The sequence below is a fragment of the Pleurodeles waltl genome, chromosome 5 (genome assembly GCF_031143425.1).
Source record: "Pleurodeles waltl isolate 20211129_DDA chromosome 5, aPleWal1.hap1.20221129, whole genome shotgun sequence".
Taxonomy (NCBI): Eukaryota; Metazoa; Chordata; class Amphibia; order Caudata; family Salamandridae; genus Pleurodeles; species Pleurodeles waltl.
This window is the reverse complement of record NC_090444.1, coordinates 1,259,256,194-1,259,271,841: the sequence shown is the minus strand read 5'-3', so window position 1 is coordinate 1,259,271,841 and position 15,648 is coordinate 1,259,256,194.

Here is a 15,648-nt window from a genome sequence, read left to right as displayed (position 1 = left end):
CAAGGGCACATGCACCAGTTACTTTTCATCCTGCCCTGCTGTGCTTCAGTGCAGTTGGCAACAAACAAAAAGGACCTGCAGTTAAGGATGCCTGGCGCCCTGCTACCGGACCAATGTCCACCAGGGCCACATGGGCTCTCTGGATCCTTTTTATCCTACATCAGCTGCTCTTCAGCTTACCCCACTGGCTGGATGAAAAGGTGCCGCATCTGCTGTTCAGTTTACCCAGCGGCTCCTTCTCATCCAGCTGCCAGACCTCTTTTCACAACCGATGCCTATGGGATCTGCCTTATAAATCAAAACACAGTGTCAGTTCTTTTTGCTTCTTAAATTGTCTTGTGGTGGGTGCCATTTTGATGCACTTTTAATGCTAAATAAAATGCTGAAATAGAATAAGAGTCCAAACATACTTTTTAGAGCTCTAAAGGGAGAAATATTATGTAGTCTTCGTTAGCAAATATCCAGAATCGCGTGTAACTTCCTTGCAGTAAGTGTTCTTTGACCGAGGTGAAGCACAAGGTTGAGTGTGGAGTCTGTGAGGAATAAAACCCTTAAGTAATGTACTTTGTCAGATTTAAAAATGTTTGTTCAACTGTATTCTGGTATCTGCAAAAAACAAATATGGCATGCTATTTCCCCTTCTCTTTCTTTTACAGCAGGATGAAAACAAGTATTAGAACAGCTAAATAAAATGTAAATGAATACTTTAATTTATGATGTTGTCAAATGAGTTGAACTAAATTACTACACTTCACTACTCAGAACATAGGAACATAAATAGTAAAAACTCATGCAGCCAACTAGTCTAATGTATCTCTGAACAGACCGGAGCTATTAGACACATCCTTCTTCAACCCACTGAGAGAAGCATGACGCAGATCTGAATTCTGATCACGCACGGAGCCTTTGCCGGAAGAGCTCCCTCCCAGCTCTCATTCGGTGCAGTGCAGCACACGATCAGAAAAAAGACACTGTCTGCAAATTCTGCGTCCTGGAAAATAGCCTTTTCGCCCAGAAAGAAAATAATGTTTTCTGAGCGAGTAGCAGTCTCTGCTGTGGAGGTTGAGCACTATCTGCTAAATTATAAAGCACACAATGAGTTGTGAATTGCAGGCTTCGTGCACCACAAATAGCTGTACATCAGGCTGAAGTCTCAGATAAGGTTGGTCAATGTGTACGGAGCCCGAGGGCCAAGCCTCCCATTTACAGCAGTGATAAGGGTTGAAAATAATCTGTCCAAAGTCAAATCTCATGAGAGGGCCTGTCAGCAGGAAAACTCAGAGCATGAACCATTCAGGTCAAGCAACTACATTCAAATGTTGAAAGAAAAATAGCAAAAGAAGTCGAAACTTAAACCAAGGCAAAATGAAAAGCTAGCAGAGTTGGACTGGGACAGAAAACAGGCCCAGGCACCAAAATAAAAAGCGGCCCCCATACGTGAATCAAGTAGCTAATTAAATTGCTACATATTTGCAAATAGGGCAGTTTTGAACTTGTAAGGACACGTTGTCAAGTGTTTTTCAGGGTGTTGGAGAAAGCATGCCTGTGTGCTTGCTATGTTCGTGGTTACATCTTGGAAATATCAACAAAACAAATAGGTCCACCAGACCATAAAATAGGCTCACAAACTGCCAAAAAAATGACCCACTCACTGATCTAGCAGACCAACCCCTCGGCCACTGCCTGATTGCCCTATAGTACAGTCCGACCTTTAAAGCCAGTAGTGCATACGTTGGGTTTGTAACTCACACGGGACAACGTGCGATCGGACGGGCGTGTGTGTTAAGCACTGCAAACTGGAAAACAGTTCCGAGTAAAGTATGGCTTTATGTAAGCAAACTTCATTTAGCATTCGACAAAAACTATCTACTAATGAATAACAATGTCTGCTCTATAGTGTGAATAATATATAGAATTATAGATAGGTATCATGGGAGTTCTGGGTGATAAGAAATAAACATGGAGAGCAAAGCTCGAATTGTCAAGGATGTTCTCCAGCACCCCGAGGAAGGCAATTCCTGAGCTCTTCCTAATTGGACCGCTAAATGCTTGCATCATCCAATTAAGCCCTTGCTTACTCTACATTGTCTGATACTCAGCCCATGGGATTTTGGAAAGTGGCTGGAGCTCTAAACTTGCTAAATGGCATACCCTAAACAGAAAAAAACCTTGGGCTGTGGAAAAGACAGTTTTGTGTCTGTACTCATCTGGTGACAGGAATTTGTCAATTTGCTTTTGTGAGATTCACATAGCCATCAACCCCAAACACAGTATACACATGGAGGGCCAGATTTACCACAGTTATGCATCACCCTTGCTCCAAGCAAGGGGACACAAAGGTGACCCAAAACCTAAGTGAAACTTGTCAAGACACAAGGACAACTTACGTGACCCTGCATGGCGTGATAAATCTGGAGTAGAGCAAGGCAGCGCTAATCACTGCCTTGCATTAATCTGCCCCAGGGAAGCTTTCCGTGGGTGGAGCATGGGTGTTCCCACACACCCACCGAAGGATTTTGATGCATTCCCAGATTTACTATTAGTGGTAGACCTGAGAATGCCTTATAATGCTATGCCACCCTAGGTGAGGCATAACAATGAGAAATACCTTTATTTCTTCTAATTTTCTCCTCTTTCTGCCTGTGCTGAATTCTGCAACACACATAGAAAGAGGAAAAGGCCTCTGAGGATTGTTTTTGTGCAGGAAGGTTTCCCTTTCTGCACAAAAATAATCCTGCCTATAACAGAGGCACCCTTGCAACATGACGCAAGGGTGCCTGTGTCAGCACTAAGCTGATAATTGTGACCAGGCAGAGGACAGGAATGCACCACATCTTGATTATCATGGCACATTCTTGCCCTCCCTCTTTCATGCAGCGCAGTAAGGTGTCTTGCTTGAAAGTTTGCTAAATATGGCCCAGAATTTTTAAAACTTGCTAATCATCCTGAAATCAGTGTAAAATAAATTATGTGCCACATATTCTGAAAGCATTACTTTCATCCATTTGAAGTAGAAACAAAATGTTTTGTGAAATTATCAAAATATGTGTCAAATTATGTGGTAAATAAAAAACATCCATATGTATGATGCAATGTGTTATCCACAGAGTTGCAGAAATCTACTTACCACCACCATTGGCCATCATTTTATCAACTATTTATTAATGACAGATAAACATAACCTAGGCATTCTAATTCCAAGCACTGCCCCTGGTTAGCTGCCCTTCAAAGAAAACAGCTAATTACCACAAAGTAACATGGAATATAAAAATGCATAAGAGCAACATGTAATATTTTTTTATATTGTCCGATTTCACTTCATGTTCATGTTTCAAGATGTCACCACAACTCCTCCATATATTAGGCAATATTACATGGTCACACCTTTCATTTTTTTATTTCTTTCTTAAGCCAGACTCAGTAGTCCCAGTGAATTCTGGTCTACATAGTTCATCTTTCCATAGTTGCAGTTCTTCCAGTGAGCACAGCTTGATATGTATGATTGCCTTTAAAACATTTCGGGCCAGATGTGTCAAACTATTTTGCATTCGCAAAGGTTGTGAATTGCAAAATTCAGCCGTTTGCGAATGCAAAAATGCCTTTCAAGTGTTATGAAAGCCATTCGCAGTGCAATTCCAAGGAATCGCCAAAATAGCAATTCCCTGAAATTGCGACACCATTTAGGAAATTGTAAATTGCGATTCTCTATATAGGAAATCGCAAATAGTGAAATCCTATTTGCGATTTCCAAAGCACGTGTATCATGCATTTCCTAAATGGGAATTGGGCATTTATGAAATGCAATTACCACCAAATCCAATTTGGTGGTAACCATGTGCAATTTTTAAAAATGCATTATAATGCATTTTTTAAAATGACATGTAGTGCACACGTGCCTCTAGGGCATGTGTGCGCTTCACATGTCCACAACTACTTTTTTGGGGTGCATCAAAGGGGGCCTTAGTCCCCCAGCACCTTGGGGTTTGCATTATCTAATTTGCAAATTCCTAACAGGAATTCGCAAATTAAGTAATGCAAAACCATTCGCACCTATAGAGATAAATGGAGTCCTATTCCCTAATTGCGATTCGGTAATAGTGATTGCGATTTATAAGAAATTGCTATTACGGAATCACAATTTTCATACATCCCATTTTGCATTTCTTAAATAGCGATTTCCTAAAAATCGCTATTTAGGAAATGCAAAAAGGGATGATGATACATCTGGCCTTTCGTTTTTCCTGGCTACAGACACATGTTCTGCTTCTCATCTGCTCTACTGTAGACAACAGTAGATACTGAATACCAAATTTGACTGTCACAAATTTCCCATCACTATCCTTCACCTACTTCTCCAGACTTGTTCTGTCACTGCCACCTCACCTGTCACTTCCCACCTCCTCCAATACTGCCCTACTCTACCTTCATTGTCTACCTACTGCATGACTGCCCTTTCTCACGCATGCCTGTCCATTTCTTGTAAGTGCATGCCTCTCTTTTCAGTGTTTCCCTTTCTCATAAATACCCACCTCTTTCCACTATTCCTGCAACTGCCACCTTCCCTCACTTTTCCCATCTCTACTCTATTCTCCTGTCAGTGCTCACCTGTGTTTGTCTCTCTGTAGTCTCAAACCACTGACAATGTTTGACTTTCCTTCTCCTGTCAGGCTCTGCTTATCATGCCAACATCTTCTTATCTCCTGTCACTTGCCAACTTTGTGTCACTTCCCCATTCATCCAGCATTTTCATTCCCACCATTCAGTGAACAATTAATTTGACTCGCCCTAGCTCTCCATTCACTGTCTTTTTCTACCACACTCATATACTGTCCCTTGATTTCCACTCATTTTCTTGTCATTTCCAGCCCTTTTTGTCATGGTTCATCTTCCCTACCTCTGTTATTTGTATTTGTTATGTGTATTGGAAAAGTGTGCTCTCACCCACAACGGTATCCTGGCACTGAGCAGGTGCATGTGCCTAGCCCTCCCTATGTCAGGGTTGTACATTGAACAGCCAGGCCTTAAGCTTATTGCAGAACTCAAGAAAAGAGGAGGAGGCTCATCCTCCTGATCTGATTCTGTATATGCTTGTGATGTGTGTGAGTAGGAGTGCTGAGGAGCAGAGCTTTCTGGGTGGTTAGCAAGGAGATGCAACTGGTGACTAAGTTGTGCAGTACCTTGAATGTGTGTGTGAGGAGCTTGAATTGAAAGCATTTGTGTATCCGAAACCAGTGTAGTTCCCTGAGGCATGGTGTGAAGTGGGTTCTGCATGGGAGTTTGAGGATGAGTCTAGCTGGCAAGCTCTGGATGGCTTGTAGTCTTCTAGTGAGTTGCTTGGTGATCCCAGGGCAGAGGGTGTTCCCATAGTCCAACTTGCTGGTGACTAAGGCATGAGTGACAGTTTTTCTAGCACTGCTTCTGAGCAATTTGAAGATCTTCCTCAGCATTTTCAAGGTGTGGGAGGAGGATGCCTGACTATGGTGACTTGTGCAGTCATGTTCAGTTTGCTGTCAATAATGATTCCAAGGTTCCTGGCATGGGTTTTGGGTGTGGATCCAAGTTTGTCCGGATCCAGTTGCGAGGAGGTATTTTTGCCATCTTGTTGTTGTTCAGCATGAGACAGTTGGCCTTCGTCCAGTTAATGACTTTTGCTATATGAGCGGTGAACTTGTTTATTTTGTTGGGAGGTATATTATGTTATGTGAATTTATATAGTGCATGGCTACTCGAAGGCCTCCCAGCGCTTGGAGCGAGAACACTAGAGTCGAGAATGAGAGAGGAGGGGACTATGTTTTAAATAGCCATGTCTTTAAAGCCTTGCAGAAGGTTAGTTCATGGCTGATCACTCATAGGCTAAGAGGTAGAGAATTCCATAACTTTTCCCCCTGAAAAGCTAAAGATCTCCTACCCCATCTGGCCTTCTTCACTTTAGGGGTCACTAGTAGGAAGGCCGTGGAGGATAAGGACCTCAACATTTCCGGACCTCTATTGTGCAGTGCTCTATGCATAAGGCACAGTGTCTTAAGTGGTATCCTCTTAGCCACAGGAAGCCAATGGAGAGAGGAAATTCCTGCTTTTATAGATTCATGTTTAGGTATTTTCAGAAGCAAACATGCAGAAGCATTCTGGACTACCTACAACTTTTTAATCACATATCCAGGAGCTCCAATATGCAATGCATTTCCATAGTCCAAACGTGAACCGATCAATGCCTGTATAATAATTCTTTTGGCTATGAAATGTAGGATTGTAAAGACCCTCCTTAAAAGCCTGAGGAGGCCAAAGGAGATGGCAGCCATTTTATTAGCTTGATGGGCCATGGACAGTTGTGGATCAAACCATACACCAAGACGCTTGATAAGTCCTTTGGGTGGGGGTAGATATCCCTAACCCTCGTTGATTGGTAGATTGGGGATGGGCTTTGTGTGTTGCCTGAGTATCATCACTTCCGTCTTATTATCATTAAGTTTTAACTTGCTTATGGACATCCATGCTGCCACAGCTTGGAGGCGTGGACCAAGTGCTGAGCCTTTAGTGCAGGAGTCAGATAGTGATACAGCTAGCTGTGTGTCCTCTGCATATGACACCAGGGCCAGCCCAAAGGGCTTGACTATTTTAGCAAGAGGTATTTTTTTTATTTTTTTATTTTATTTTTTATTTTGATATACCGGAGGGGGAGGGCTATACAAAGAATAAACGAGAAAAGAAGGCATAATATATCCGTGAAAAAAAAAGGGAAACAAAGAAGGAGAAAGAGGTCCTGAAAAAAAAGAAACAGTTGTATACATCACATATCAGAGCAGTTAACATTTTTATTTTTTATTTTTTTTATTTTTTACAGTGTATCTTGATATTCCAACCATCTAGTCAATGGTGCCCAAATTCGTTCCCCTCTTATATCTCTTCTTATGACCCTTTAACTTGTAAAGACTTAATTCAGTATTATAGATGGCAAGTAATCTAGGGCGCCAACCCTCAAACGTAGGGGGTTCTTTTTTAAGCCAGTCTGTAGCAATACTAAGACGATATATCGCCATTGACAGAAATAAAAATCGCCTTATTTTATACAGTGCAGGTTCCATACTTTCAAATGAGTCCACAACCCCTAATACTACCAGCATAACAGTAACCTGAACATTGCAATGCGTAATCTTCTTAAGGAATACCTCTATCTCGTTTAATATTCCCCACAACATTGGGCATGCAAAAAACATATGCGTTATCTCAGCTTCAGCTTCCCCGTATCGAGTGCAAATTCCAGAGGATTTCCCCCACTTTTTCAACTTTGCAGGAGTATAATATAAATCCATCAATGTCTTGTAATGCTGGGTTTTCAGATTAGCTGAGAGAAATGTTGTGTCAGCCATGGCTAAGGATTGGACCACCCATTCCCCAACCACCCCAAACAGTACAATCCATTGCTCATTCTGCTGTACCATATCATCTGATTGTAACTCTGTTAATAAAGTATATAGCTTGCCTATCTTTGCACCATTTTTAACAGCCTCGACTACAGGGATCTCCAACATCTCTGACCTGCCGTACTTCTGAGAATGTAAAAAATTTCGTATTTGCAAAAACTTAAAAAAGTAGGTCTTAGGTAAACCGAATTGGGACTGCAATTCCATAAAAGATTTACATCCGGCTTTGCAATACAGGTCTCCAACTTTGTTTATTCCCCTAGAACGCCAGAAAGTTATTATGGGATCCCTAAAGATATGATTTGGAATGGCTGAAAATTTCATTGGTGTATAAGCCGTAATCTTTCCCAGTCCCATGCTCCGTTTTATCTGAGCCCAAACTTTGAAGGCGGCTACAAAAGGCTTAGGGGGTCATTCCGACCTCGGCGGTCTTTTCAATAGACCGTCGAGGGACCGCCGTACGGAATACCGCCAGTGCTGGCGGTCTTCCGCATGGGCCATTCTGACTGTTGGCAGCGCTCCGCCCGTTTCCGGACGAAGAGCCGCCAACAGCCATACTGGCGGCAGGCGGGGAAGTGGAGGTAGCTCCACCTCCACCGCCACGCCAACAGAACACCGCCCAGCGAATCACGACCTGTGATTCGCTGTGGCGGTGTTCTGTTGGCGTCGCGGTGTCGGCGGAGCTGCCCGTTCCCTCCCGGAGGATCACCAGGAACAGGTAAGGTGATCGTCCACTAGGGAAGGGGGGTGGGGGGGTGTTGTGAGTTGTGTGTGTGCATGGGGGTGTGCGTGTGTGTATATTGAGGGGGCGTGTGAATGCGTGCATGAATGCGGGGGGGGGGTGTATGTGCATGAATGCGTGCATGAATGCGGGGGGTGTGTGTATGTGCATGAATGCATGCATGAATGCGGGGGGTGTGTGTATGTGCATGAATGCGTGCATGAATGCAGGGGGGGTGTATGTGCATGAATGCATGCATGAATGCGGGGGGGGTGTGTATGTGCATGAATGCGTGCATGAATGTGGGGGGGGGTGTGTATGTGCATGAATGCATGCCTGTATGTGTGTATGTGTGTGTATATGTTGGGGATCGGGGTGGGGGACGGGGGTCCTGCAACCTTTTGGGGGTGGCAGGGGTGGCGGGGGGGTAGGGGAGGGAGTTGGGGTGAAATGTGAAATTGGGGACTGACCACCCGCCTCAGTCCTTGGGAAGTGTCATATACTTCATTGCCCTTCTTGTTTTGGCATATCCCCATAAAAAGTTATTCCCCATCTTTTCCAGTCTTTTAAGCCATTTTTTGTTAACCTCAAGGGGAATGGCCCGAACTAAATATAGAATTTTCGGAAGAACCATCATTTTCAATACATTGCAGCGACCCTCTAATGATAGGTGCAAATTATGCATTCTATCGAAATCCTTCTTTATTCTATTTAACAGTGGAACAAAGTTAATTTCCACCAACCGATTAACCACTGGTGTAATTTTAACCCCCAGATACACCGCTTCAGATACCATCCGTTTGTCTGCTAATGAAACATACTCGGAACATACTATCTGTGTTTTATCAGAGTTCAACTTATATCCGGAGTATCTTCCAAACTCTCTTGCCTCTATTTCTACTGCCTTAATAGCTTCCTCTGTATTGCTTGTCACTATAGCTACATCATCAGCATATGCAAACACCTTATATGTTTCTCCATGATATAATAAAGGTTTAATATTTTTGCATTCTTCTAATATCAGCAAGAAAGCATCAATGTATAGAGCAAAGAGCAAGGGGGAACAGGGAAATCCCTGTCTAGTCCCCCTTGAAATTGAAATAATATCTGATTCCAGACCTGCAATGCATATTCTAGCTTTTGGGGCTACATATAAAGTTTTTATAGCTGTGATATACCCACTCCCTATACCTATGATCTATTGTGTCTCTACCAGGAATAAACCCATGTTGTTGTTTTTTTACCAACCTGACTACTACATTTGCCAATCTGCTGGCCAAAATCTTTGCATAAATCTTTCCATCTACGTTTAACAAGGATATAGGTCTATACGAACTGGGGAGCTCTGCTGGTTTGTCCTTTTTTTTAAACACTATAATACTTGCACATTCCCACGATAGAGGCGCATCACCTGTCTGCGCTATACAAAAAATACTATGCATGTCCCTTTTAATGGATGCTAAAAAAATCTTGTAAAATTCAAGTGGTATAGCATCCGGCCCAGCAGCTTTCCCTGTTGCCAGGGAGCTCACTGCCCCAATTATCTCATCGATTCGAATTGGTGGATCTAGCATAATTTGGTCCTCAGAAGAGAGCCTTGTGCTTTTTAATTCCCCCCAAAATCCGTTAACCTCTTTTTGCAGCTGTTCCGAGTACATTATGGGGGTTATTCTAACTTTGGAGGAGTGTTAATCCGTCCCAAAAGTGACGGTAAAGTGACGGATATACCACCATCCGTATTACGAGTTCCATAGGATATAATGGACTCGTAATACGGCTGGTGGTAAATCCGTCACTTTTCCGTCACTTTTGGGACGGATTAACAGCTCCTCCAAAGTTAGAATAACCCCCTATATCTTCTCTGTACAAATCCTAATAATAACCCTTAAAAACCTCTAGAATTCCTTCTAGCTCTGCCTGTTTCTGCCCATTACCATCAATTATATTCAAGATATTCTGCTTAACCGCCTTTTGTCTAACCCGCCTAGCTAGGACTTTTCCTGTGGTTTCACCATATTCATAGTATTCAGATCGAAGACTTTGATAGGCAGCTGCAACTGTTTTATTCAAATAAACGTTTATTTTAGCCTTAAGAATCGTCGTCTGGGTCTGGGTGAGAGTAACATCTTCTCTACTAGCAATTTTACTGGCTAATTCCCTCTCTTTTATTATTAATCTTTCTTGAAGCTCTGCGATTTCCTTCCCTCTAGCTGTCTGTATTCCCAAACTATAGCTAAGAGTTTCACCCCTCACCGCAGCTTTAAATGAGTCCCATACCATCCCCGGATCTGCCGTATTCCTATTAACATTAAAAAAATGGTGAATCCACCCTTTCATATAGGATATATAACCTGGGTCAACCAACAATTTCCTGTCAAATGTCCACACGCGCCACGGATTGGATGGCCCCTTTATTATTATAGACAGTATTAATGGATTATGATCTGATAAAAATCTAGGTTTGCATTCTATTTCAGCCCCTCGAATTAAGCTTTGTGATATAAAAAAGTAATCCAACCTTACTAATTTGGCATGTGGGAACGAGTAATAGGTATACCCTGGATCTAAAGTTTTAATATTTTCCCAAACATCCCTCAACCCATGTTCCATCACTAACCTCTTTAAAGCTTTCCATACTTTGGGCTTTCGTCCCTGATATGAACTCTGAGCGTCCATACTACTACTGCCTACCTCTAAGTGAATATTTAAATCACCACAAATTATTATTGGTAAGGGCCATCCGACTAGTTCCATATTCAGCGTGTCCAGAGGCTCAGCCTCATCAAAAACTGACCCATATATAGTACAAAGGGTAAATTTAAGTGTGTTCACAGATAACTCTATAAGAGCCCATCGCCCATCATTACTTGCTCGAGATCTAAAAACATGCACATTATTATTTCTAGCGAGTATCGTCACCCCGCGTGTCGATACCTCCTGCCGGGTGCAAACCAGAGGTATTAACCCAAGCTCTCGTATGAGCTCTCGTTTGCTCCATGCAATGTGTGTTTCTTGCAAGCAATTTAAATCTGATTTAATTAGTTTAAGCCCAGCTGCCACTCTTTTCCTTTTTTGAGGGCTGTTAAGACCACAAATATTCAGTGTACAAATCCTTAATCTATTTGCCATATCGCTCAGTTTGATGTGCCAATCTCACGTCACTACTTTCTCCTTTAAATAAACCTACTTGTTGACATTGAACCCTATTAATCCTCTTCTTCTGACATGTCCTCACTAATTTATTCTGAGCAATCCTGCTTATATTAGTACCCCCACTCCTCGCCACCCCTCCCCACCCTCCTGCCCCTTGCACCCCAACCCTACTACCAACCACCCCCCCACCCACCTACCCCCCGCATTCCCCTACCCTTACACCCAGTTTATGGAAAGTATGGGATCTCACTGTCCCTGATGATAGTAAAGCTTCCGCTCCGACCGTCCCCACCCAGTGCATATTTTTTTTTTTTTTTTTTTACCTTTTCTCTCTTCCCCCCCCCCCCTTTCTTTATCTCTATCTCTTTCTGTCTAAATACTATTTTGTCTAAATTTTTATCTAAGTTTTATAAAAGGGGATCAATCCTAAGAGGGGAACCCTAAGGGGTTATTTCCCACGCCTCATCTTCTCAGCTCTCTACTCTTATCCCTTTCTACTTTCCCCACCTTGTGCTTTAGTCGGAGAACTCTACCTTAAGAAACCGGACTGCTAAGTCCACCCAAAAAAGCCCTTGCTTTCACCTCTGACATAAAGTAGTGGGACCTGTTGTCCATTACTACTTTCAGTTTAGCTGGGTTTAATAAAAAAGCCTGTGCCCCCTTATTTTGAAGTGGTTGAATTAGCTGACGGAGCCTCCACCTTTTTTCAACGGTACTGTGGCAAAAGTCCGGTCTCACAAAAAACTCACACCCCTTAGCCTTACTTCTAAAGTTGGGTCGGGCTCGATCATATATGGCCTGTCTTGCCTGATAATTAAGCAAATATATTAATATTACTCTAGGTCTACCACTTCCTTCTTCTGAGTTTGACCCTAGTTTGCTAAAGGGAAATCGGTGGGCTCTTTGAATCTCTCTATCCCAATCCCAATGTTGTAAGTCCGGAAAGGCCTCCTTTTGCAAGAGGTAACATGTAAATATGAAATAAAGTGGGGCTGAGGAAGGACCCCTGCTGAACTCCGCAGCTGTTGTTAACACACTCTGAGAAATATGATCTATCTAAAACTTGATATGATTAATTCTTAATAAAGGCAGCAATCCAGTCTAAGGCAGACCCAGATATTCCAATCTCTTGTATCCTATCAGTTAGTATGTCAAGGTCCACTGTGACAAAAGCGGTGCTAAGATCCAGGAGGATGATAGCTGTCTCCAAACCCTGGTCTAAGCGCCTTCTGGCTTCTTCCATGACAGCGATCACTGCAGTTTCAATACCATGTAGTGGTCTGAAGCCCATCTGAGTGGCGTGTAGGATATTATTATCCTCCCTGAAACTAGAAAGTTGAATATTAACGTGCTTTTCAGCTAACTTAGAAAGAACAGGCAACAGTGAGATGGGTCTATAGTTACTAAGCAATGCAGGGTCAAGATTAGGTTTCTTCAGGAGTGGTTTAACAATGGCATGTTTCAATTATTCTGGCACTGAGCTAGAGGACAGTGAAAGATTAACAAGATTTGTGATAGCAGGAACCGTCGCTGGAGCACCTAAAGTAAGCACCTGGGGAGGGGCTGGATCAAGGGGGGATCCTGATTTAAGGGATGAAAGATATCTACCCATGTCTTCTTCAGATATCAAGGGAAAGTCTGAAAGAATGGCGGAACCCATAGACTTCTGTTCTAATACCTTCTGTACCTGATCAGCAGCTCTAGGGAAGGTCGAATAAATGTCTAGTACTTTTTGTGGAAATATGTTGCAAGGTTATTAACATGTTCCTGAGAGGCATCCAAGAGTGCCAGGTCCTCCTGTGGCTGGGTGATCTCATTGAGGATGCGAAAAATCTCTGAGAGGGAATTTGCCGCCCACGCAATTTTTCAGTAGTAGTATCTGGTTTGAGCTATTTTTATTTCAGTGTGATAGAACCGAATTGCTTTCCCATATTTTTGTTTTAATGCTTCCTCACATGATTTTCACCGTCTCCTTTCCCATGTTCTACATTCTCTTTTGAGATGCAGAAGATGCGGAGTAAACCAAAGAGAGATCTGCCTACAGTGTCCTTTCACTTTGGTGGAAAGCGGTAGAAGAGCATCTAAGCTGCCGGCGATCCAATTATTAAAGGACTCTGATATGTCTATAACATTATTTTAAAAGTTGTTTATGCCTTTCTAAAATATTAATCCAGGCATGGGCTTTGAGATTACACCAGTGTCTGGTAGGTAGAAGGGTATTATGAATGAGTTTCCTATGCCCAGATATGGCTAACTCGAGTGTTATCAAAAAGTGGTCTGACCATGCCAAAGGGCTAGGTAAGATGGGCTTTAGTTCTGTGACATTCAAAAAAGACTAAGTCAATCGTATGACCCCTATCATGTGTCGGTCCCTTGATCAGTTGTACTAGATTTAGGGCATCCATGTCAGAAAGCATAGATTTAGGGCCAGATGTATCAAGGTTTTTTGCATTCGCAAACGGTGCGAATGCCCGTTTGCGAATGAAAAAAGCCAGTTCAGAATGTATGAAAGACATTCTGAACGCAATTTTAAGGAATTGCAAAGATAGCGATTCCTTAAAATTGGGACCCTGTTTAGAGAGTCGCAAATTGCGACTCTCTAAATAAGAAATCGCAAATAAGGATTCCTTATTTGCGATTTCTTAGCACATGTATGAAGCCATTCCTAAATGCGGTTTGGGCATTTAGGAATCAGCATTTACCACCAGGTTGAACCTTGTGGTAACTATGTGCAAAATTTAAAAATGCATTTAAAATAAAATTTTAAATTGTACATGTAAAGCACACATGCCCTTTTGGCATGTGTGCACCTTACATGTCCCCCAAAATTTTTTGGGGTGCAGCAGGAAGGGCCTTAGGCCCCCAGCACCCTGGGTTTTTGCATTTCCAAAAGTGTGATTTCTGGTTAAGAAATCGTAATTTTGGGAATGCAAAAAAATTGCAGATATGGGCCAACAGGCCCATAGGTGCGAATGGGGACAGATTCTCTATTTGCGATTCGGTAATAGGATTTGTGATTTTTAAGAAATCGCTATTACCGAATCGCAAAAATCATACCTACCCTTTTGCGTTTCTTAAAAATCGCTATTTGAGAATCGGAAATCGGTTGTATGATACATCAGGCCCTTTGTTACCACATTGTCTGCCTCCTCCACATGAATGTTAAAATCACCTAATAGAGTGAAATTAGGTTTAGACCAAACCAACTCAGCGATTTTATCTGCAAAATACTGTAGGAAGTTTTCAGGGGGACCCAGGGGACGGTAAACCAGAGCACCTGACAAGGTATATTGAGGATTCAAACTGATGGAAAAATACATACTTTCACATCTTGTTAGCTGCAGAGGGTGTGAGTTGACTGTTAGGTTATTCCTATAGATTATCGCACTGCCCCCACCTCTAGCGGAGGCTCTATCAATCCTGTTTATTAGATATCCGCTGGGTAGTGCCAAGGCAACATCAGGGGCTGAACCCTCATGTAGACAGGTCTCAGTCAGCCAAGAGCAAATGTATATCCAATTTATGTGCTACCAATGAGCGGCCATTGGCTAAAATGACCGAACATTTGCTACCTTCTTGGGCTGTTGGATCCAGTCTGTACAAGAGGGAGAGTATAAGTTGCGTTTCTGCATAGGAGAGGATGAACCCTATTGCCTCCCACCTCTCCAATTACTACCAAACTCTGACAATATCTTTCTATTCTCAGATCCCACTCATGATCTCACTTTGCCTGTCTGGGCACTCACTGTATATCATAAGTACATCTCCCTCTCCTCCCATTATTACCCCTTTTTTCTTTTAATGTCCTTTTTTATTACTCATATCGTTACCACTTTCCTCCTGCATGACCATCTCATCGCTGCCCTCCAGATTGCATCATTGAAAGGCCAGTAGTGATGGAGCAGAATCAGCATAGAATATTATTGACTTTTCCATAGTCTTTCAGAGACCTGATGAGGGGCGTTATTTGTCTTGTGCTCTCTCCTCGTCCCTCCTCTAAGTTGTTGTGTATGATCTCATTTAACTTTATAGGAGATAATGTCATGCTACGTTTCACCCCTCTACTGCTCAGCCCTTGGACTCTGGAATCCACCGGTAGAACACAAAAGATATTCATTCAGTACAAAACCAATTGACTCTGAAAGGATGTCCAAATCCACACAGTGACAATGATAAACACATAGGAGGTCATTCTGACCCTGGCGGTCTTGGACCGCCAGGGTCACGAATGACGGAAGCACCGCCAACAGGCTGGCGGTGCTTCAAATGCCATTCCGACCGCGGCGGTAAAGCCGCGGTCGCCCCGCCGGGGCTGGCGGTTTTCTGCCGTTTTTGCCCCGGCTGGGAGAATCC